Source organism: Anoplolepis gracilipes, chromosome 14, assembly GCF_047496725.1.
Source record: "Anoplolepis gracilipes chromosome 14, ASM4749672v1, whole genome shotgun sequence".
Classification (NCBI taxonomy): domain Eukaryota; kingdom Metazoa; phylum Arthropoda; class Insecta; order Hymenoptera; family Formicidae; genus Anoplolepis; species Anoplolepis gracilipes.
Genome location: NC_132983.1, coordinates 5,536,537 through 5,553,608, shown reverse-complemented (window position 1 = coordinate 5,553,608; position 17,072 = coordinate 5,536,537). Strand labels below are relative to the sequence as shown.

Here is a 17,072-nt window from a genome sequence, read left to right as displayed (position 1 = left end):
TGTGTATTATAACTACATATAATACGAATAATATCAGGATTTCTATGAAGGAGTCAGTACCATTTTTAATCTATTCCCATATGTCACTTAATTTCATTAATATTTAATATTTTTCTATGTGCAGAAATATTAAATATTTTTATGTCACTTAAAAAATATTAAATGAATATTTCTATGCGGAAATGAGAAATAAATGTTTCTCGAAACTCTTTCATTTAACGTGTAATATATATTATATCGTCCAATTGATGGGCTATATAATTTCCGAGAAATTCTTAAGAAAAAAATCATTTAAGAATTGCCTTTACAAACATTTTTCTTTTGACAATTGTTAGCAAATGACCCATGAAAGAGTGACGAAACACTTTCTCCGCCTATCCGTTATGCGCTGTTACATTGTTGGCGACGATAAAGTACTTTGACGTAAAACTAGCACGCCCTTTGTGTATTCTCGGAAGCCTGCAGGACATGCGAGGAAGATTGCCAGGACACGAGAAAGGCACGATGCTTGCAATAGAGTCAAATATTTCCTCTATTAATCATTTTCTCGCGTCCTTTTCCCTCGCAAAGAGAGACGCGCTCGACATATGAATTTTGTAAGTTCGTACAAAAGGACCTGAGCCTCAAAAGGTGAAATCGTTGTCGTCCAAGCGTAAACTATCTGCGAACATTTGTGACTCGGAATAAAACGATCCCCTAACATCTTCCAGTCGTATATAGTATTTTGACATTTCGAAATGGTTCGTGAATTTAAGATTTTACAAATTAATCTCTACAGTATTATTTTTGCCGTTTATTAGTTTCCAATTCGTTAATTAATTAACAAAATATTAAAACAAAATTTAGTATGTCGCATAAAAACAAATCTGTTGTTACAAATCTCTCAAAGAGATCTTTTTTATTCTGTCTCAAAAGAATCTCAATATTAATAATCAAAAATTAATAAATATATAAAATTAAAAGGATATTATTCGAAGGAACGTGGAGGGCGATTAGATTGAAATGCAATCGGTGCTATTAAAGCCGTAAATACATCTTAATCCCATGGTGTATTTGCACAGCTAGAGGGGATGAGGATCCCCTTCAATCGTCCTCGCAGAAACAACGCCGTGGGCGTCGAGAGAGAATTCAGGAGCGTTATCTTGATCCCGTCAAATCGGATCTACGAATCTCCCCGACGAATCGGCTTTATTGTTTCGAACGACACGTAGGATCGTCTCCACGAAGCGGACCAAGTCGAAGGGCGAATAACCGGTCCGACCGGGAGATACGAGACGATTCTTGCAGTTGCGGAAAACTCTTCTGTGCAAGTGTAACACGATGACGGCGTGCATTCGGCACGAAGGAATTTTTACAAGAAGCCCTACGAAGGGGAGGCTTCTTCCAACTCGTTCTCATTGACAGTATCGAGTGACCTCGTGAAGGGTATAAACCTTTCGCGATTATGTTCGATACGGAAAACGCGACGGTGACTTTATTTGGGAATAATGAGAGTCTAGAAGGTGGGGATTGTCAATCAAAATTATTACGTTATAATTAAGAAAATTTAGATTGACTGCAATTATCGAGAAATAAAATTGCCGATCTTTCATTAATTATATATTTTTAATACTATAATAATGAGAAATATTTTTGATAATATCTTTGACATTCGGTATTTTTAGTACCATTGATTATCTCAGGCGAAGCTTTTAACTCGTTAAACCGACAATATTCTCACGTCTTGCAGGGCTTCGCGAAGGATTTTTATCGTCAGACTCGCTACCGGTTTCCTGTGGTCTGCAGATAAAAGCTATCACGTACCTCGTTACGGTTTACCAACGCGAACGACCGATTATTCTTTATTAAGTTGTCAAAGTAACGGTACAGGAACCGGGCTTGGCAGATAAAGCACGGCCGATAATTCTCCTTGCAATTAATTTCATAGAAAATGAGAGCCGAGAAATTTCTTTACATATAAATTAACAGATAATTTAAATTTCTACGGTTGTAAAGTTTAACATTTTAATTATATTATACAACATTATTTAAAAATTTTAACTTCAATTTAAAATTTTTTAAATAATGTTGTATAATATAGTTAAAAAAAAAGTACAATATAACGCATAAATAAATGATACCTGTTAGAGAAATATATAACTATTGAAACGAAGTGAAATTATTTTTTTATACGTGCTTGAAATTATTCGTGCCGGGTCACCTTAAAGACGTTGCAATAAAACGAGAACAATTCGAGGAAATTGACGCGTCAGAGGGCGACGATTGCATCCGGGGGCTCATGTATCGTTTTGTATTTGTTGAAAACAGTCGTATTGTCCGCGGGGGGGCTGCGAGGGGTGAGAATTCGGTCACCCGCCGCGACGGGCCCTACGGGCGATCGTCGCATCTGCCTTCGATTTATTTCCAATCGTAATTGATGGCTCTCTCGCCCTCCTCGGGCACCTCTTCGGAATCCGACGAAAGAGACGAGCCGACCGATTTTCTCGAGTGGACGAAACGATCTCGGTGTTGTTGTTGTGATTTTGCATAATGGGTCGGGGGGGGGGAGGGGGAGAGAGGGAGGCACAAAGTCACACTCTTGACGATAAATTATAGCGACACCGACCGGTACCGGATTATAATCGAACATGTGATATGATGGCAATTTGAAGAATTTATGTATATAATTTTGAAATATCTATTCTCTCTCTCTCTCTCTCTCTATGTATATATATATATATATATATATATATTTTATAAAAAGATTTTAATTAACGTAATATTTTTTCACGCAATTAAAAATTAATGATTTCGAAATACGTGATATGAAAATATGACGCAACTAAAGACAAGTGAAATATGAGTAGGTAAATTTTGCAAAAGATTATTAAGAATTTTAAATAATCAATATTTTTTAAGAATATTAAGTATTATAAGTGATTAATGCCGAGGTTCTTATCAAGCCCTGTGTAACGATTGATCGCTATTTCGTTGTTGACACGATGGAATCTAATTTCTTGCACCTTTCGCGACGACAAGCACATCACGTATTTTGATAAATTACGCTTCTAAAGCGCAAAGGAAACACTTCTGTTCCATTCTTCGTGCTCTCGCAACGTTTTCCATATATATATATATATATATATATCTATAAACGTCGTCCATGTTTTGACAAAATAAGTCGAGAATGGAGGCGCACATCTGCTGTCGACTCTGTTTTCTCTTCACTCGATCTCATTGTCGGATCCTGAAAGATCGCCTTCGAGAGGAGCTCGATTGGGGGACTTGGAGTGGAATTTGATCTCTTTGCTTGCAAGAGAGTAGATAGAAGAAAGAGAGATCACGAGATCGCAGCCTCTGTATGGAGGACATGCTTGAGCATTCATATAAATCCTCTAAATATACAATGCAGGTGGCAGATTAGGCGAATAGTTCCTTTTAATTCGCCCATTTGACAAGAAGTATAAAGCGATACAAAGATGAAAATATAAACTAAAGGGAATATATATATATGTTTAATTTTAATCTTATTCTCGATTAAAAATAATCAAACGCCAGATGCAACGTGCTGTAAAAAAGATAAAGGAGATTGGTAATTAAAATTGAAAAAAAAAAAAAACGAATTTATTATCATTCATTACAATCATGATATATTTTATATTTATTATACGGGGTGTCCCATTTTAACACCTCCAGTCGAATATCTCGAAAACCAAGCCTGGGAGAGAAAAATGTTTCAGGCAAAAGTTGTATTTCTTCGAATTTTCCATATTTTTCGAGATATTTCACTGGAGGAATTAAAATGGGACACCCTGTATATTATATATATATATATATTCTCTATACTATAATTTTTGCAGATTTTATATTGGCTTTTCTACATATGTCTCATGATGTTTGTTTAATTATCGACTGATATCTATTTCGGCATCAAAGGGAAAAAATCGTGGAAAATGAGGAGCGAGAAAATTTTCGATAGATCGTCGACACACTTCGTACGCGCACTCGTCGCACGTGGGTGCGTTCGCACGCACACAATGCGGGGCTGGCATTTCGCCCGTCGAGCTCTGTGTACCAACAAGCTAAACGCGTTTCACAGACGACCGCCTCCCCTGAATGCGACGTCTTCGCCTCGCTGCTGGTACGATTTGACGTGCGTGCACTTACGCGGGCCCTACCACGAGGACTTGATTCGATGTATCGTTTTAATAAGAACCTTTGAAAGAGGCCGCAAGCAGGGTTCAACAGCGAACTCGAGAATTTGCGAGTTAGTGAATTAATTTAATGAATCTCGGTGATTTAAAAAAAAATTAATTCCCGTCATTTTTTGTAATTTTAAATTTAACTTTTTCAAATAAATTCTTTTCAGACTTTTTGATTATTTCAATAAGAGAGGAGGAATTTGAAATTTTTGCAAAAGTATACCGCACTACTGTCGCGCTATTATATATTTTGAAATTCCTACATTATTCCTAACGTGATTTCGATTTAAAGCGAGATGAATTCGCATGAGCGAACACTCGCCCCCGCGAGTGGAAAAAAAGTCGTTTAGCAACAGATTTACGCGTGTCATCGTAGGAACAAAGCCACGTCGCTACGAAGGAACGATTAATGGCCGAGATTTTTCGAATCTGCGATCTCACGCGGCGCGCTGGTAGGTGACAAGACCTTTTTTCCACCCGATGCATTGTGTCGTTTCTGTACCCCAGCGCGGATTCGGGTGGCAGAAAAAAAATTGCACCAACACTTACATTATTACATTTAATGATCTCACGTGCATTAATTTTTGCTAATTTTTAATAATACGTATATAAGTTGTACATTATTAAATTACATACATATACATATTTTTTATATAGCTTCTATATTATACTATAAATTATATTAAAAAAGATTTTGATCGGCATTTGCTTGGGAACGCGTTGATTAATTTATTCCTGGGGCCTGAAAAATCGCGGGCATTTGATCGAGATACCTCGGACATCTCTGTTTTCGCAATCGTCGGTGGTCCTCGTGGAGGAGGATCGAAGGAGGAATGTAATATTCCTGTTCGCCGATTGTTTAGGGCATGCAAACTATTCCATTAACCCCGTGCAATAAAATAAAAGAAACGCGCCCTTCGCAAAGGGGCACATCTGTGCCGGCGGGTCGCTGCCTGACATACACACATTTACAAGCATCGCACACACGTACGCAGCCGGGGGTCGTTTTATTAATTCACTCCCTTGTCGATTTCAACGACGTGCACGACGTAGCGAAACGCGAAGGAGGAGTAGGCGCAGAGAAAAGAGAGGGGGAGGGGGGGGGGGGAAGGGGATCGACTCTGGGTGTTCCGACTATTTATTACCTAATTGTCGACCTTATATTTCCATGAATTATTCCGTCAGACTCGCAGGTGCATTCAGGACCATTGCGTTCTTCGTTAGAAATCGGGGACATGGGGTTAATCGCGTTAATTGAATTGCATTATGCTATCGTAATAAATTATACGCGAGCTAACGAATATTTAAACGAATTATTTTAATTAGTTTTCTTATATTATAATGGTAATGTGTGCATTATTTTTGTACTGAATATAAACAAATTAAAAAAAATTAATCAAGTCAGTGATAAACATGTGGAAATCAAGTAAATGGAATTTAATTCTGTAATATATATATATAATATAATAATATTGAAATTAATTACGTTCTATTAAAGATTGAAGATCAATTAAAGATTTGTCCGGCAGATTTTGTATAATAAAATTAAATTTTATTTACTCGATTTTAACTTGACATTTTTATTATTATTGATTTGATTAATTTTTGACCTCATTTATTCATCATTTTGTCGTTTACATAAATTTGATTTTTTTATTTTAATACTGACATTTTTTAAATTATGAAAATTGTAGCTTCTGAATTCTCGGTAACACATGCAAAACACATTTGAATCGCCATCCCTTTAAATCCCTTGTCTCTTCGCCGTTACCGAGTGTTAATAGTTTTCCTAGACGATTTCTCTCATGCTGATACGAGAGGGTGCACGTGCGTGCCCCTTTATCGTGATTTATGATTTTTCGCGGCCGCGTATCCCTCGTGGTATTTTGTTTTGCATTTAACGGGGGCGGGATAAGCGTAGATTTGCATATACACGAATCGCGGAAATTGCGCGTAATAAGTCATATCGTTAAAGAAGCATGAATATTATTGATAAGCAGATTTTAATTATAAATGTATGATTGCAATCAGTGTAAAAAAATCAGTACCAATCTTTTTTACGTAATTTTTCAGTAAAATTGAAAGTAATTAATAATGCATTTTTGTTTGAAACTCTCTAAAATTATTTATACTTTAGAAAAATTATATTATAAGAAAAATAAAATAAAACTACAATTACAAAATTATCTTGACGGAAAAATTATATATATTTCAAACGAAGGGAATTTGAGAGTCCGCGGAATAAAACGTTCGTTGCCGAAAATCGAGATCGGTCACGCCTCGCGTAAAAACCGGGTGACTCTTCCTCTCGATGAACTCGCGTCTCGATCGAGGGGCGAGCGTTCACAGTAATGACGATTTCTTCCGATCGACTGCTCAACCCTTTTCGTTGTCGAACACGACCAGGTGACACTTTTACGGGCGTGTCATCGCGGAGAAAGAATTCGGTCACTTTGAATTCGCCGAGAGTTTTTCCACGCGATTGCGCGCCGGATGCGTGACACGTATAGTAATTGCGTTTTTCCTCTTTTACGACACGATCGATACAGATGGATTTTTCAATCTGTAAAAATTATATAACAATAATCATCGTATGTATAAATAAAATATGAAGAAAAAGTTTCTTTTAATTTGATAAATTTTTGTCCGAACAAAAAGCTGAAGGAATAAATTATAAGATAATTATAGTATTATTACTATTTTTAATAATATTCTTCAAGTATAAGAACATATTTATATTAGTTGTCACTTTTTTGTTTTTATAAATAATTGTTTTAGCTATTTTTATTATTAAAATAATTAAACGTTTTTGATTTTTTACAATCCACAAGTATTTCTCTCTCTCTCTCTCTCTCTCTCTGGAATAGTTTAAAAAATGATTTCCTAGTTTAAATAAGTTATAAATAGGCTGTATAATTCAGTGTACAACATATATAATTTTACAAATTAAATTTATAATAATAATAATAGAAAATTATATTTTTATTCGCGCATGTAAAATCAATACCGTTTACAATTGCGCAAGGTGTAGGGCTCGTAAACAGGTTTCTCTCTCGGTGAAGGGAAAAGAAAGAGAGAAAATAACCAATTATTCATTCGCGCATGTATCGCCAGACATGATTAGCATGTCACTTAATTTGCCGTATCCGGCGTGGCCCGCCGGCGGACATTTATTTAAATTTTACGCTCTTCCCTTGTGTGCCGCAGATGCGCGATCTATATGAACGCCCTTCGCCACGACGAAGATCCGTGAAATCACGTGCACCCCTCTGACGACATAAAAGGACAACGTACGTCGCGTCCTTGCTAATTGGTCCTGAGATATCGTCTGGAGCATCGCGATTACACGGTAAGTGACAATGATTTTTCTAATAAAATTCAAGTCACACCCCATCTTGTTGAATTTTAAATTAATAAAAGCTTTACTTGATTTAATTTTCTATGACGTAAGACATAATTCAATGCAACAAGAATACAGCAATATTTTTCTATATAATATAAACTTGAAAATTGAATACATCTATAATTAATATATAAGCGTTAGATTCTTAAATAATTTTTACATCAAAGTAAAAATGTGTTGAGGTGATTTTTTTTTAATTATTTTAGTTTGAAGTATAAATTTATAAGAAACAGTTAGTTTCGATTATACAATGCAGACGAAAGTTTTTAAGAGAATTCAGTTATTTTTGATACACAATACGCAAGATGGGATACATATGTGATAAGAGGGGCAAGAGATAAACGCGTTTGCGACCCCGATGAAGCTTTAAACGAACTCTCGCATACTCAGGTGTTCGCTCTCACAAGCCTGGGCTTAGGATGTGTGTTTGAGTGTGTTTGACGTTCGCATTACAGCGAAAACCACTCGTTGTCCTTAACATATGTACGTGCGTGCATATACGCATGTATGTGACGCACAAAGCGGAGTCCTTGCGTTTCATACGCGTGACGAATGGGCATTCTCCGGAGTTCGGGCAGGTTTGCCCAACATCCCTTTGAACTGTGAAATGCAAATAGGGAAAAAAAAAACGGTGAAAATAAAGGTTCATTGAATCAATGTGCGTGAAGGAGAAAAGACTTTACGTTGAGAAAATATCGCGTTAGAAAATATCAGCATCTATAATAATTTAATTTTATCGCAAGAAATTAAAGATTTATATGAACATTTTTTAATATTGTTATAAATATATATATATATATTTAATATGCGTGTGAAAACAGACAAATCTCATTTATATTTCTATCGATCACAATTTTCATAATTTGACGAGAAACTGCGTTAAAATAAAATTTTTCAAAAATATACAAAAAAAAAAAAAAAAAAAAAATAGGAAACTTATTTTTGTAAATCGACTTTTCAAAGCCATCGTTAAAATTTGATACGTCGAAAATGGTGCTGCACGATTTGACAAATTGCACGTTAATTTACTGCCTGACGCACCGTGTGTATGGAGAATTAAGTGATTCGGAGATCGAATTCATCCCGTGAAGTAACGGTAGCGCGTAGGAAAAAAAAAAAAAAAAAAAAAAAGTATACGTCGAAATTCTCGCGCCCCTCCTAGGAAATCCACGCACGGCTTATCCCGGCTTATTCCGGCTTATCCCAATCATTGCTGCCCCGCTCGGCTCCTTCCTGGTGCCAATTACGTCAAATCAACGTCACGGGACAATGGCACATGCGTGCGTGCGTGTATGCACGTCGAGAATATCACACTGTACGCAATATCGAGGTACGAGGCGGTGCATTGGAGGGACGCGCGCGCCTTTCTGGCTATTCAATTTTTAATTTCCTGCTCTGACCCCGGGATTAAAGGGCCGAGAGTGCTCCGTTAGATCGATCCTTGGCGAAATCCTCGAGTCGCAACCTCTGAACGGGAGAAAAAAAATTATCACTATTGAAAAAAAAAAAAAAACACTTTTAATCACGTAGCTATAATACTTATATACTTTAGAAAGTTTTGGGTTAATAAAATATTAAATTAATAAATTTTTTAACTACGCGAATGTTAAGTTAATATATTATTTTTTTGTGAATGCAATGTGTAAGTTTTATATAACACAAAATATAATTTTGCACAATTTACAAAATAATTTTATATAATTGTAATTCTTGAAGAACCAAGTATTATATATTTTCTACATTTTACATTACATAAAACCATACCACTCGCCAATTATAAATTACATTTCTCGAGGTTCACGATTTTACGGAAGTCGCGATTATATCAGATCGATTATACGCGTACTAAATGTGCACGCGTCGCTCTCGTATTCGCTTAATGACCGGCTGTCAGTGCTTCCACGAGCGCGTGGAATGAATGGAACGCTTTAGCAGTTCGCGTACAGGCGGGGGTGGCGCACGCCATTGTGATCCCTGCGTTCGTTCCTGTCATTTCACCCGCTATAGGGTCAATATTGTCCGAGTGATGGAGCGTATCCCGTGTTTCTGTTTGCATTCTATTCTATAGACGAAAAGAGAGAGAGAGAGAGAGTGCAGGTCCGCGAAATTAGCGCCAATTAGAGATTCGTATAGCGCGCCCTTCGCAAGGTGCGGGGCACCTTTTGGCATATGGTACACCCTCTCATTTCTTGAGACTCCAACGAATCTAAATTATTTAGATAAATTTTTATTTTTTTTTATCAATATTCGTGAAAGGCTTTTTCGAAGCTTAATTTTAAGCTACTTAATTATATTATTTAAATTTTACAAGCATTTTATTTTTTCAACATATTAATTAAACATTTAACTCGTCAAATCATTTATAAACTGAATATTAAAAAAAATTGCAAACGTCTTTACTAAGAATAATTTCGAAAAATTGAATTTCTATTGAGAGAAAAATCGATTGTAATTAAAGAATTTATCGCTCAAATTAAAGGTTGAAATGTGTTAAAAAGAAGCCTTATAACTCGAAAAGTGTTTAATGAGAAAACCATTTTATCATAGTGTTTTGGAAAGCTCTCAAGATAAGCTACAAGAATATGCAAAAATATATAGGGTGTTCCATTTAAGAAATTCAAAATGACCTTCGCGTGATCTTTATGTGACTCTTCAAGGTCAAACTAATGGCACCATCTTATGTCCCCCTAGAAACCATACAACTTTTTTTGTCTGAAACATTTTTTCGAATTTTCCATATTTTTCAAGATATTTCACTGGAGGAATTAAAATGGAACACCCTGTATAGTTCAAGAAGGATACTCGAGAATTATTTTAATAATTCTCGCACATTACAACTGAGAGATATGCATTTTTTTTTTTTTTTTTTTTTTTTTATCAAGTTTGCTCTCGTCCTATGACGAGAATTAAAATCGCGTATCTATCGGGATAATTATTGCGGGACGCGGAATGAGAAAATCAATGGCCGGGAATCGTATCGCGTAACGTATGTCGTTTCGCACCGACTGAGCCTGTTCACCGATTACGGTATATCGCCACGACAGATCGCCATCGTAATCTAATCCGATCAATCGCGAGTGATCCATTACCGTAATCCACTTTGCGCCAGCGTTTTCTTTCTGATGCAGATGTTCCTTCCGTCGTGCGCCGCTAAAATAAAAAGGGTCGTGACGGAGCGATATGCAAATCGCACCGGGTCCTCTCGTTTGCCTTCTCAACGTCCGTCACTTTTCAGACGCAATCCTGGATCAATCCTCCGATCTTACGCGATGTATAATCCTTCAATTTTCCTACGGATTAAATTTTATATATTTTCAATTTGCTGCTATATTTCCGCCAGGCCTTTTATTTTATATCCTGCGCGCGCGCGCGCGCGCGAGAGAGAGAGAGAGAGAGAGAGAGAGAGAGAGAAGCTGGAAAATAAAAAAAAGACGAGGAGAATAATTTTCTCTTCCACGAGGCTCGAGCGATCTTCGCTTCGCATCGTGTCGCAAAACGTCGCTTACGTTACGGCGGCGATCACGTTTTACGGCCCCGCGTGCAATGCAGGCGGAATAAAATCGGCGGGATGTGGTCGGAATACCGTGGCCGGTGCCTTATTTTGCGGCCAGCGAAAAACCGCAGAGACAATCGACGTTCGTCCCCACGCGTTTTACGAAACGCGCCTCGGCGAATGCCATTGCTGAAGTAACGTGGCAACGTAACGCGCCTTAAGCACGGTAACTGACGCGAAATGGGACATTGCAAAAAATTAACATCTTGAAGAAAGTGTGTAGTAATAAGAAATAATATTCCTAAAACTACGAGAAAATTAGTAAAGTCCAAAGCAAATGATGAAAAATATGTTAATGTAAATATTTGATTAAATTTCACTTTGTAATTTCCTTTCCAATTTAAAATTGAATTTTTTATATTTTTAATAATTATAGATTGCGCGGGATTAAACATTTATGAAATATTTAATCAAATATTTTGAATCATATTTCAACTATTATTAATATTTCATTTTATTAAATATATAATAAATATTAAATATTATTTAATCTCGCGCGATCGAGAGCCTGATAATTAAAAATAACATATACAAAATATGTTAATGTAAATATTTGATTAAATTTCACTTTGTAATTTCCTTTCCAATTTAAAATCGAATTTTTTATATTTTTAATAATTATAGATTGCGCGGGATTAAACATTTATGAAATATTTAATCAAATATTTTGAATCATATTTCAACTATTATTAATATTTCATTTTATTAAATATATAATAAATATTAAATATTATTTAATCTCGCGCGATCGAGAGCCTGATAATTAAAAATAACATATACAAAATATGTTAATGTAAATATTTGATTAAATTTCACTTTGTAATTTCCTTTCCAATTTAAAATCGAATTTTTTATATTTTTAATAATTATAGATTGCGCGGGATTAAACATTTATGAAATATTTAATCAAATATTTTGAATCATATTTCAACTATTATTAATATTTCATTTCATTAAATATGTAATAAATATTTAATCTCGCGCGATCGAGAGTCCGATAATTGATCAAAAATAACTTAACAATATACAAAATTCGATTTCAAATTGCAAAGAAATTTATAAAAAGAACTTATGCAAAAGTATAAATTATAAAAAGAATATTCTTATTTTTAAAACATAATTGAGTTTTATTCTAGACAGATGATACTTTATCCGCCACGTCTTTTCTCTGTCTTTCAAGATTTTTCGAAAACTTGTGCGATCTTCTCGTGTGTCGAAAGAGTGACAGGAGAAGAAAAAACGTGGACGAATCGCGAACGTAAATTTCGGATCACATGGCGAGGAGAATGGGAATGTATTCTATTTACGCGTACCTTGACTTTTCGGCGGTCGTCGATCGATCTGGGGTGACCCTCGTAACGCGATACGTTGATTTACCTGAACCGTTCGCCTGTCCGTTCGTCTGTCCATCCGTCTGTCATCGAGAAAGCAACCCGCGTCGGCTTTTCGACTTTCGACTTTGATTGACGGCCGAATCGGTTCAATCGCTACCGAGGCTATCGCTCGCGTTTTTGTGCGACGCGCTCGTTTGGAACTTGCCGCATCTGGCGGAGAGAGACGTTCGATACGCCATAATTACGTGCCATCCGCTCGTGTTTTGCCATCCCCGTATTAAGAGCCAGGCGAGACGGTCATACAAAAACAAAAATTAATAACGCCAATAAAATATATTTCACGCTAACAATAATTATTCTATATAATCGGCGCGATGCTTTATTAAAAATTTGGAAAATTCAATGGATGAAAGTATAATTTCAACGTTGATAATATACCAACAATCTTTCCATATTTTATATATATATCTCGTAAAAGTAGTTTAACCCTTTGAGTCACAGCGGGTCACGCAGAGACCCACCTTTTTTTTCATAGTTTTTTATTGTTTTAACCACTTTTTTATCAACAAATACCGGATTTTTTGTTTCTACAGAGTCTCTAGAACATCAATAAGTGTAAAAAAAATATGAACAGTCATTAATTGTTAAATACCATGTATAAACAAACAGTCAAAATTAGTACTTTTTTACGAAAAAATGCATTTTCTACTAATCTATTATGAAAATAAATATGGCAATTTTTTAATAATCTTTTTTTTAGTACACTCTAAAGTATTTTTCAGAATTTTTTTACAATTTTCCACCGTGTTGTTTTTGTTAAATCCTCCTTTCTTTGATAAAAAATATATAAAAAACAATATTTTCTGTTCTAAATTGAAAGTAACAGTTGTATTCTTCTTCAAATTTTTTCTCTGAAGGTTTTTTTTAGATCGCAGATTCTGAATCTAAAGGAAAAAAAATTTGATTTCCAAAATTTAATACAGGGATCCAATATGACGGAAGTAGAATTTTGAAGTAAAAAAAGAAAAATTTTAGAAGTAAAATTTTCCGCCATCTTGAATTTTGAAAATCTGACAACGGATTCGTAATCAGCGACCCCAAAAACCCTTATACACCAAATTTTATAAAATACTGACAATTAGAAAAATTCGTGACTCATAGGGTTAATACTCATCTTTTGTTAGTATAATATTTAGTGACTTCGTGACTCTGCATATGTCGACATTCATTAGAATCATTGCGTTTCTCTCGGTCCGATCTGCAGTATCTGCAACTGAAAGAACATCCGGTGCCGAAGGGGAGGTGGACAATCCATATGTATATACGTATTTATAATAGAGACACTCGCGCGCGCGCGTACGTGACGTGTAATTAAACGCAGTCGCGCTGATTCTGTGCACGATCGGTATTTGTGATGGTGATCCCCTGTGATGCTGGCAATTACCGAGAGCTTACAGCACCAAATACAGAGTAGCTCAAAGGTCGGCCCACCCCCTGGCACTGCCATGACGGGAGGGACACGTGCCTGCAAATATTCGTATCCCCCTGGATACGAGGCCTCAAAAGTCTCGCTCACTGAGGACAAGGATAAATCGTAGCTTTACGTTAGTGAATTTTGTCTGAAAGAATGTCCGAGTGCACTAAATGAAATAATTATTATCTCTGCAGTCTGCAATGACAGCTTGAAATAAAATATAGAAATGAAGATAAAAAATTTCAATTAAAATTAAAATCATTTAGAAGCTGGTACTTCCTTCATTATTTTATTATAAAACGCAATTGTTTTATTTTTATTCTCGAAATCTAAAATTATATAAAATTGTAGTAAAAATATAATTATATAAGAAATGGTGATACTGTAGATTGTAGAGGTTTAAAATTAAATTAAATTTTGATTTCGAAATTATTAAATTATTTTTAATTCAACTTTATTCTTCCTGTATGGTTAGAAAAACTATCCAACTATAGACACATATTTATCCTTCTCTTGGATATAATCCCTTTTATTTGGTTACGTGCTGCCTGTCGTTAGAGAAGAATATGTGATATCGACACACTCGTAATAAGATGAACGTGACGATGAGAGAAATTCGGGTCGGATCGCACGGCCTTCGGAGGGCCGAGGTAGACCCTGACGCGAGGGTATACGACTCAATTGAACTCGAGTCGCTTTCCTCGAGCTGCGCGGGCCACCCCGAGCAAATCCCGATATAATGCTCGCGTCCGGGGAGGTTTCAATCGAAAAACGACACCGAGAACCCGACCGGCGCGGCGCCGGCATTAAATCCCGGGGACGCCTGTTTGCGCATGTTTTACATCAGCGCCCCGATCTGTTTGCAGACAGTAAATTATGTCGCACAATGCACCCCTTCCGCTCGCGGATTATGAAATGAGAAAAGCGGAATTTCCTTCTGGCTGCCCTTTTGTCCGTTTGCGAGATCATTTGACGCTTCCAATATCCTTTTCGATAAAAATTTGCATATTTTTTCTAATAAACTTATATTTTTTTTATGAGAAAGATGAGGCTTTCACTTTCCTTCCCTTATGATTTTTCCGGCGTTTCCACCCCCGAGAAACTTTGCCGTATAATCTTGGGCTAAAGCTCATTATGCTAAACACCATAATTTGCGCTGGGAATAATTCCACGACGACAACGACGACGACGACGACGACGACGACGACGACGATGGGCGTCGTATCGATCGCTAACCCCGGCAGCGACGTCTCCTCCTCATCTCCATCCTGGTATCCATGACGACGTCGCGATGGCCGCCGAGGAACGTCGCGGCGCCTGCGTCTGGCGTAATTAGATTCCTCGTCGCGATAAAAGCGTTGTCCCGCGGAATTTCAGCGCGTTTCTCCCCCCACCCCTCTCCCCTCCCTATGCGACGTTCAAGGGGGACGCCTACTTTAAACTCAAGCTCACGATCGAAAGAACTTTTGTACAAAATTTCGTGAATTAATTGTAGGCCCTTTTATCGAGACCACATGGCTTATCGAGATCATTGACACTTTAATTATCCGACCTATCAAAATTTTTTAGAAATTAAAGTTATATGTATCTCGAATTAAATATATATATATCAAAGAAAATTGAATGGCGCAAACGTAATAGTTTATAGTAAAAAAGTGTACTCGACGAAATTTTATTTATAATTTATAACAATTGAATTTACTTTTCGTCAAAATTTTAAAACTAAATTATATAGATCAAAACAGTTTTTAAAACTTTTCCTTCTATTAATTATATTAATAGTAATTTCGTTTCATGTTAAAGATAAAAATAAGTAGGTGTAAATTTTTAAAAAGGAGAATAAAATAAATTGACATAATTTTTTTTTTATAATATTCCGGTATAATTATATATGATTTGATTTTATAATTTATATTATTTTTCATGTATAATTAAATTAATTTAAATAATTTTGTGGTTTTTATTAGCTCGATTTTTAATATCTCCTTCGACAACTCTTTGGCGAAATTAATATTTTTTATCATTATTATCCCTAATTAAAAGTTCCAATAAAAGACTTAAACAGCTGTAAAGCAAAAGGCTGAGAAGGGAAGAGAGGAGGGCTTATCGATACTCGCGCACATTAATAAAATTTCACCGGCCGATGCGTTTGTATAAAAAGATTTCTGCACGCATGTAATGCACCGGGATGAAGGAGTCGTTAATAGGCGAAGTCTTCCAGCAGGTAACTCTTTCGAGACGTGTGTACCCTGGGGCCCCCCCCCCCCAGTATTCTTTTTCCAAGCCGTCGCCCAGTGGGGCTCTCTTTACGTTGTGTGCCCCCCTTTTATTTTGATTTATTCGACGTTGACTCGCTCTGACGCCCTTTGCCGACTCGCGCCCCCCGTGCTGTACTCCGGTGCCCCGGTGAACGGATTGTGACTTAATGTCAGGGCTTTCTCCTTTCGTTCAACGTGCGTTAGCCCTTCCTCGGTGCTGATATGTTATACAATAGAGAGAAAGACGGGTAAAAATAGATACGCAATTTTTATTTTATTGTTCTAATTTTTTTCTGCTTTCAAGAATTGATGATAAATTGTTTTTTCTATCAAAGGATAAACATGTAAAGTTTCTTGATAAAGAGCGTAGCATTCATATTTAATTGATGATAAAGGATGGAAGAAAATATCTTCTTTTTTTGGAATTAATTTAGTATTAATAATTAATTGATAAAAAAATTCGTGACGTGTCGCGCCGACGACTTTGGAAAACCAAAAAAAAAAAAAAAAAGACCCGTCGCAGTTTTTTTGCTGATAAAGATGGAAATTCGTGCATTACCCCATCGGGATGACGCGACGATACGGGCAACACATGTCGATCGAGAAGGGGAGAGAGGAAAAGAAAAAAAAAAAGCGATGGGGTTAGATTCGCTCTATTTTTACCCCAAAAGCGGAGTTTAGTGTCGCTGGCCCCGGGGTCGTAAATCAAGCGGCGTAAAATCAATTACCACTTATATCGCCCGGCACAATCTCGGAGGGAAAAAGAAAATCACCCCGCGAACCTGTCGCTTCGCGTAATTTTTGCACGTGGGTTTCGCGCAAACAGCCAGATGTTGAAATGTCGAACGTGCAATTTTTCTGTCGTGATA

At 36.4% G+C, this 17,072-nt stretch overlaps 1 long non-coding RNA gene across 1 annotated transcript in view; it reads left to right on the top strand.

The window, feature by feature from the left end:
* The first annotated feature begins 75 nt into the window (after positions 1-75).
* The window catches only part of LOC140673631 (uncharacterized), a 44,192-nt gene continuing 27,195 nt past the window's right edge, over positions 76-17,072 (top strand). Inside the window, exons 1-2 of the long non-coding RNA XR_012048078.1 lie at positions 76-1,502; positions 7,389-7,530. This is a non-coding gene — a long non-coding RNA (uncharacterized lncRNA). The remainder of the gene's footprint in view (positions 1,503-7,388; positions 7,531-17,072) is intronic.